Source organism: Colobus angolensis, unplaced genomic scaffold, assembly GCF_000951035.1.
Source record: "Colobus angolensis palliatus isolate OR3802 unplaced genomic scaffold, Cang.pa_1.0 Scaffold111, whole genome shotgun sequence".
NCBI classification, from domain to species: domain Eukaryota; kingdom Metazoa; phylum Chordata; class Mammalia; order Primates; family Cercopithecidae; genus Colobus; species Colobus angolensis.
In genome coordinates, this window is record NW_012112142.1 from 1,542,209 (window position 1) to 1,550,015 (window position 7,807).

The following is a 7,807-nucleotide window of genomic DNA, read 5'->3' on the forward strand; positions in this document are numbered from 1 at the left end:
AATCTCGGCTCACTGCAACCTCCGCCTCCCGTGTACAAGCAATTCTCATGCCTCAGACTCCTGAATAGCTGGGACCACAGGCACATGCCACTACACCCGGCTAATTTTTGTATTTTTAGTAGAGACACGGTTTTGCCATGTTGGCCAGGGTGGTCTCGAACTCCTGGCCCCAAGTGATCCGCCCACCTTGGCCTCCCAAAGTGTCGGGAATACCGGCATGAGTCACCCTGGATATTATTTTTAATCAAAAGGATAAGTGCTTTCATCCTTTATGTGGCTTGTAAACTACTTCTAAAGACAATTCTTTAGAGTTGCTCCAAAATTCCTTTCTAACAACAGCAGCTGTGAAATAAGGAGGCAACCTCTCTAGATGATTTCTTTGAAGGGCAGTTTCACTTTTTACAATGTCTTTGGTTTTGGTACTGGGTATGTGCTTAATTAACTAGATGATGGCCATATCTAATTCCATTCTTTCATGTTATTCATTCATTCAACAAATATTTATGGTGTACCTAATCTGTACTAGGTACTGAGCTAAGTGTTGGGGATACAATGGTGAGTAAGTCCAATGGAAAAAAAAGATACATAGTGATGTAAATGCCTATAATAGTGAGACCCAACTAGGGTAAAGATTTCCCTAAGGAAATGGAGCCTGAGCTAAAGATAAATAGGAGTTAACTAAGCCAAGGTGGCTGAGGTAGAGATGTATCAAGATGGTGTGGGAGGGGGAGGAATGGTGTTCCAAATACGGTAAACAGTGTGTGCAAAGGCTCTGCGGCTTTTTAAAAGAGAACAACGCATTAAAAGAACTGAAAGAATGACAGTGGTCCTCAAGTACTGAGAGTTAGTGAGAGAGTATCATGAGATGAGGCTGGAAAGATAGTTGGGGAGCCTTGCACATATTAAGGATCTTTATTTACCCTTAAAGTGATTAAACAAAAGCCCCAAAAGGATTTTAAAATGGGAAGGAAGGTGGAGGAGGGAGAATGACATGATGAAATCTATATTGTTTAAATATTACTAAGGGTGAGGTAGAAGGGAGTGGCCTGGGGAGAAGCAGGAAGACCAGTTAAGAGACAAATGTAGTAACACAGAAGAGAAGGTAGTATTAGTAAAGATGAAGAGAAATTAATAAATTTGAGCAATATTAAGGATACAAAATCAGTTTCATTATTTACTTAGAGATAATGCTTTGTTTTTGCCAAAGAGTTTGTTAATTATTTGCAAACTGAAAACCATCATACAAATGTTAGGGTTCTTTTTCAATCAGCCTTCTGCATCATATTTATGGTATTTGTATAGCATATTTTAGATAAAGAAGAAAAAGCAGCAAAGAAAAATTAAACTCAAGACATATCTCATTTCATGTAAAAATGTGTGTTCCTGAATAAACATTACTTCTTTGCACAAAAGCATATACTATAAAATGCAAAACAGATTATTATGATACTATATCAAATGAAATACAAACCACTATCTTGATTATTTCCATACATCATTTCTCCTTTATTATAGGGTACATAAATTGGGTGATTTTATAACTCTAAAAGGATGGCATGGTTCAGAAATTTAATAATCACCATCGAGTTTCATAATAAACCATTTAGTAGCAACTAGAATGCCCAAGAGGCCTGCAATGATTTAGATCTATTCCTTCGCCAATGATTTTACTCACATGGAAAAGTCATTTTATCTGTATTACCATGATATGCTATCTCTAGTTCACATCCTCCAGAAAACATAGCTTACCCATAAGTCTGCATTACAATGTCATGGCAATGTAATAAGAAGTTCAAAATGTTCTCTTCCTGGTCCTTCGCAGAATTAGGAAAATGGGGTTGAGAGGGCAAGACAATTCAAATTAAAATTAAAATTTTAAAGTACAAAATGTAGTCAGCCTTACAGACTGTATGAACACATATACCACAAAAAGTCTAATTTTATACTGACTTGCCCACATGTTTTTGTGTTGGACTTATAGAGAACAATCTGTACCACAGCTCAGTGTAAACATAAAGAAGGAGCTGGGTTTTACTAGTCTCATATATCAACAACAAATGTACCATCTAAATTCTAATTCCATGAGCTAAAAAAAGACAGTCTAATTTTAAGCTGTTGCAACTACAGTTTATACCACTCCTACAAAATGAAGCTTTTCATTTGGAAAAGAAACAAACTCAATATAAAAAATCACTGATGAAAAATATAAAACCATAATAAGACATTAAACTGACTTCTAAAGGCTAAGTAAGTGCACTTTTAAACATGTTGCTTTTGGTGATCTAAGTCACAAACTAAGCATTATTTAAACAGAGATCCCGCATATAAATTTTGTCCTCTTTCCTTAAAAAAAAAATTAAAGTACTAAAGTTTATGTGAAGTAACTTGAATAGCCTATAACAGGATCTTAATAGTCACCATCATTTATAACACACATGCTGAAGCATGAATTGGGCATATGTGTTTTAAGAAATATTACATTTCTGATATACCACAATAGCTCTGTGCTCTGCTTTCTGTGATTATATTTTAAATGTACCTTGAAACCTTTCCAGCACAGGGGTGAGGAGGGGAAAATCACAAAAACTCTCATTATTTTTGGTTTTTAAAGAAAAATACAATAATTTAGTTTAGGAATTAAAATCTTAAGCCTTATAACACCGTAAGGCTACCTAAAGAAAATTCACAGGAAAATATTACCACCAACCTATGCCAGGCAGTGCTCTCTGTATGCCAAGTTGCAGCTCACTTGGACATTTTATGCTCACATTAAAACAGCTGAAAGATGAGGCCCTCCCTATAATAAAAATGTTGCCCCTTTATTGATTTAATCTGCCTGGCAAGATATCTTGATAAGTTACTTTGCCAGTGAGTCTTCAAATACAACCACATCACTTCATTCATTGACCAATAGTTCGGTAAGAAGAAAAATTGATTATCCTGTTTTAGCCTCAGGTCATTTTATAATTTCTGAATTTCAAGTGAAGAGATTTGCATTCATCCTTTACTTTTCGTGAGAAGCACAAAGAAATATGTCTGAAATGGTGGTAAGAAATGGAAGGATTAGCCAGGATATCCGAAGTATCATACCTAATTTTTATGAACAGAAAAAAAAATTAAGCGTTGTATTTATCAATGTTAATATGGTATTTTCTAGGTTCTGAAAGGAAATAATTACTAAAGAATCTTAGTGTGAGAGTTTACTTTTTTTGTTTGTTTTTTTGTTATGGAAAATTTCAAACATATACAAAATAGAGAGACTCATACAATAAACTGCCATGACCCAGCTCAGAGTTAACAATGAATGGATTGCCAATTTTGATTCAGCCAACCATAATCTTTCATTTCCTCTCTTTGCCCCTGCTTGTTTTTTTAAAAGCAAATCTCATATATCATATTGAAGACAGGCAGTAAAAAAAAAAAAAAAAATGACCTCCCAAAGAGATATTCACTTCCTAATCCCCAGAACCTGTGACTATTACCTTTGTATGGCAAAAGATGTGACTAAATTAAGGATTCTGGGGAGGAGTTTATCTTGGATTATCCAGGCAGGCCTAAATGCAATAACATGTCCTTCTGATTTTAGTATATTGCTGCTAAAGTGAGCACACATGTATGCTTCTAAGAGCAAGGCAGAAAGAAATTAGACAGAGACACATGTAGAGGAGAATGATGCAAAGACAGAGCAGAGAGATGCAGCCACAAGCCAAGGACAACCACCAGAAGATGGAAAAGGCAAGGATTCTCCCCTAGAGTCTTTGGAGGAAATGGGGTCTGCCTATACCTTGATTTTAGACTTCTGGCCTCCAAAACTATGACAGAATAAATTACTCTTTTTCTAATCCACATAATTTGTGTGATTTGTTATAGCAGCTGTAAGAAACTAATACAGTATCATATAATCTGAAAAAAGTCTATGTGACTCTTTAAGAAATAAGAATTCTTTTTAAAATAATACCATTATTATTTCCTTAACAAAAAATAGCCCCTTAATTTACCTACCATCCAGAGTTTAAATTTCTCATATTATTCATGATCGTATATTTATAATATATAACTTTAGAGTTCATTTATCTAAATCAAGATCCAAACATGGTTAATATGTCTCTTAAGTCTGTTAATAACAGTTCCCCTTCCCTCTTCTTCTTGTCATTTATTTATTGAAAAAACTGAGTAATTTGTCCTGTAGAAATTTCTACACTCTGAATTTGGCTGATCACATCTTTATGGTATGGTTTGACATAGCTCTCCTTTTCCTGTGCTTCTTATAAACGAGTAGTGAGATCTAAAGTCTTGATCAGAATCATGTTCAGCTTCCTGGCAAGAAACTTCACAGGTGGTTCTGTGCATTTCCTATACAGAACCTATTGCATCCAATTAAGAGGCATGTAACATCTACCTCTTTCTCTTTTGTAACGATAGGATTGACCAGTAGGTTCAGGGGTTATTAGCCCAATCCATGAGCTATAAAGTTCCCCATCAACCTTTGACTTAATAGTTTTAGCAGCTACTGATGACCATTCCCTGAATCTATTATTTCATTGGAGGTAACAAAATGGTAGTATTTTATGTATAGCATTCATTTTGCATTTATTAACTGGAATTCTTCTAAAAGCAAGATTTTATCCGAATCATCAATTTGGTTATTCTGAAATACAAGGTTTTTTGTTGGTTTTTTTGTTTGTTTGTTTGTTTTTTACAGGAAAGATAAGACAAATGCTTGATAGCATCTAGTTTTTAAGATAGTACCAGGATGGGTATCTGCCTCTTGACTACAAAGATCACCTCGTCTACAATCAATGAGTATAACTTCTCAACTGCACTCCAATTAGTTCTCAAGTTACCAATTTAAATACTTGGTATATAATAGGAAACCTATTTTTAAAAGATCCAAACCATCTTCTCATTCTAGATTCCATGCCTTTGGTTCAGTGCTCTAAGGTCCTGCCTTTCTCCCTACAGCCAGATCAAGCCCTCCTGCTTCCCCCCTCAGGAGTAAACAACACCTCCTGCTCTTGCCATCCAGCACCCCTCCTTTTCTCTAAGAATGGTAGAAACCTTTTTAAAAGAAAATGTTCCTCTTCTCCAGCCCAACTATGTAATTCTAGATGGGGCTGCCAGTTACCTGGCAATCTGTGTCCCTGGCCAAAACAATGGAGACTTCTCACAAGCTAGGCCAACCAGAACCATTCCTGGGATTTTGAGAATTTAAATGAAGGGAAGAAGGTCAGACATTCTTTGCGGGTGATCTCTGCCTTGCTGCAGCCACACCCCAAGACGTGGAGAAAACTGACACAAAAAAAAGAGGCACAGAGATATAAGACAGAAAGTGTAGGTGATGTGGAGTTCCCAGTTCTGGCTTCCCTGAAAACTACCTCACTTCTCCCACACTTTAGCCATGTAAGCCAATAAATCCCCCTTCTATACAGTTTAGATTTATATAATGTGTGACCAAAGGAATTGTAATACAACCCCCATAATGGTTCTTGAAGACTCTGACCACAGTGACTTCTACCTTTTCAGTTTCTTGAACTTCCTTTCTGTACAATTAACACTTTATTATATACTGTCCTGATTTTCTGTGTGTCAGGTACACATTTGTCACTATCTTCTCTGGCTCTGCAGACGTACATGTTGCACACCTTTTGCACCTCCACTACAATCCCTAGAAAGTGCTAATACAGCCTCAGTGCATAGGTAGCAATTACCATGTATTGATTAATACTTCCATGTTAAGTATTTTGCATGTGTTATCTTATTTAACTCTCATAGAAACTCCCTGTATGGGTATTATTATATGTATTTACAAATGAGGAAGCTAAGGTTCATCAAAGAAAAGTAATTTGTGCAAGGTCACATATTTACCAATTGGTAGGTCAGAAATTTGAAACATATTTGCACCCAAATTGCATTCTCTTTCCACTAGGCACATATAGCCTCACACAATGTTAAACACTTGCTAATTTAACTTGAGAGCATAATTGATCAAAGACCTCCTGTAACCCCTACATTTCCACTAACCTCAAAGTGTGTGTTCTTCCATAATTAAAAATGGTAAAATTAATATATTAATATATAAATAAATGAGCTATACGAAAATCAGTATCTTGACAAAGTTATAATACAGTTTCTCCAAAATTACTACTGGCAGCCTGAAGACTAAATGCTGGCATTTCTCTTCAAGCAATGGGTAAAAGGAATGAATATTTAAGACTACTCTGTCAGAACAAGTTGTATACAACTCCCCTGGCAGTGATATTTCAAAATAGCAAAAAGAGATTTGTGAACACCTGTCAATGGGTGACACGCCTACAGCTCTCCAATTGCTCAGAGGAATATTCCTGTGTCATCATTAGATACTAATAGTTATTGATCACTCCCATGGCTAGAAGGCAAGAACAGAAGACCTTTAGGAAGAAAATGATTCCCTCTTCATATTAATAGCTTAGAAAGAGAGGGGCTAGAAAGACAGTGATGGCAATTCACTGGCAGAGAACCTAAAAGCCACCAGCTCTGATCTCTACACAATTAGCATCATTCAGATCAGCCTTCTCAATTCCATGCTTGTATCTCCAATTCCAGCTGGGCAGGTCTACATGGAGCTCCTGCTATCAAATTAACTTTAGGGCAACAGGTTTTTCAGGATCTAGTGAAGTACCTCCATTGAAAAGTGTCTCAGGCCAGGCGCAGTGGCTCACGCCTGTAATCCCAACACTTTGGGAGGCTGAGGCAGGCAAATCACTTGAGGTCAGGAGTTTGAGACCAGCCTGGCAAGATGGCAAAACCCATCTCCACTAAAAAGAAATATTAAAATTAGCTGGGCATGGTGGCTTGTGCCTGTAGTCCCAGCCACTCAGGAGGCTGAGGCACAGGAATCCTGTGAACCCAGGAGACAGAGGCTGTAGTGGGCTGAGATTGCACCACTGCACCCCAGCCTGGACAACGGAGCAAGACTCTATCTATCTCTATATATATATACATATATTTTAATGTCTTATAAATATTTGTTAATGGTCATCTGCTTTTTTTTTTTTCCTTTCCCATTTTTTGTGACCTTACTTGAGGATCTTATTACCATACAGGCACTCTTTGAGGAATATAATGAATGTTCCTAGTGGGCCAAAAGACTTTGTCAAAGCAGCATACCCCTCATACATAATTTGACAACAGTGCAGCCAAGTAAAAAAATAGGCCTGGAACATTGTTAAAAATGGTTGCATCCCCTAGTAGAACAAGATTTTGCTAACTTGCATACTTTGGTAAAAGGCAAGCCCTAAAGCGTACCATCACTGTCAAGATTCAAGAATACCTCAAATGAGATCATATATGTGAAAGTGCTTTGCAAACCATGAACTGCCAAGGAAACTGCCACTTCTGTTATTGGTGGCTATTACAAAGGCACAGACCTAGGAAGGAGATAGTTGTACAGGTTGAAGGAACTAGCTAGGTCTAGATACAGGGGACTTCAGCAACAATAAGAAAAAAATAAGAGAGGTCCCAGAGGATGCAACAGGAAGCCTCAATTAGCAAAGAGATTCAGGGGAGGAAAAGGTTCCAAGTTAGCAAACCCCAACTCAATTCAACAAATATTTATTGAATGTCATGCACTGGTCTATGTATTGGGATATATAGCCAAGACTATCAAATATCACAAAGCTTTACACTCTTATGTGGGGAAAGAGTTAATAAAGAAAAGACACTAACCAACCAGGGAAACATCGAAAAATTTTTTTTAATTTTAAAAAGACATAAGTAAACTAAAATATGTTAAAAGACAAGTGCAGGAGAGCGGAGTAAGAGGGATGAA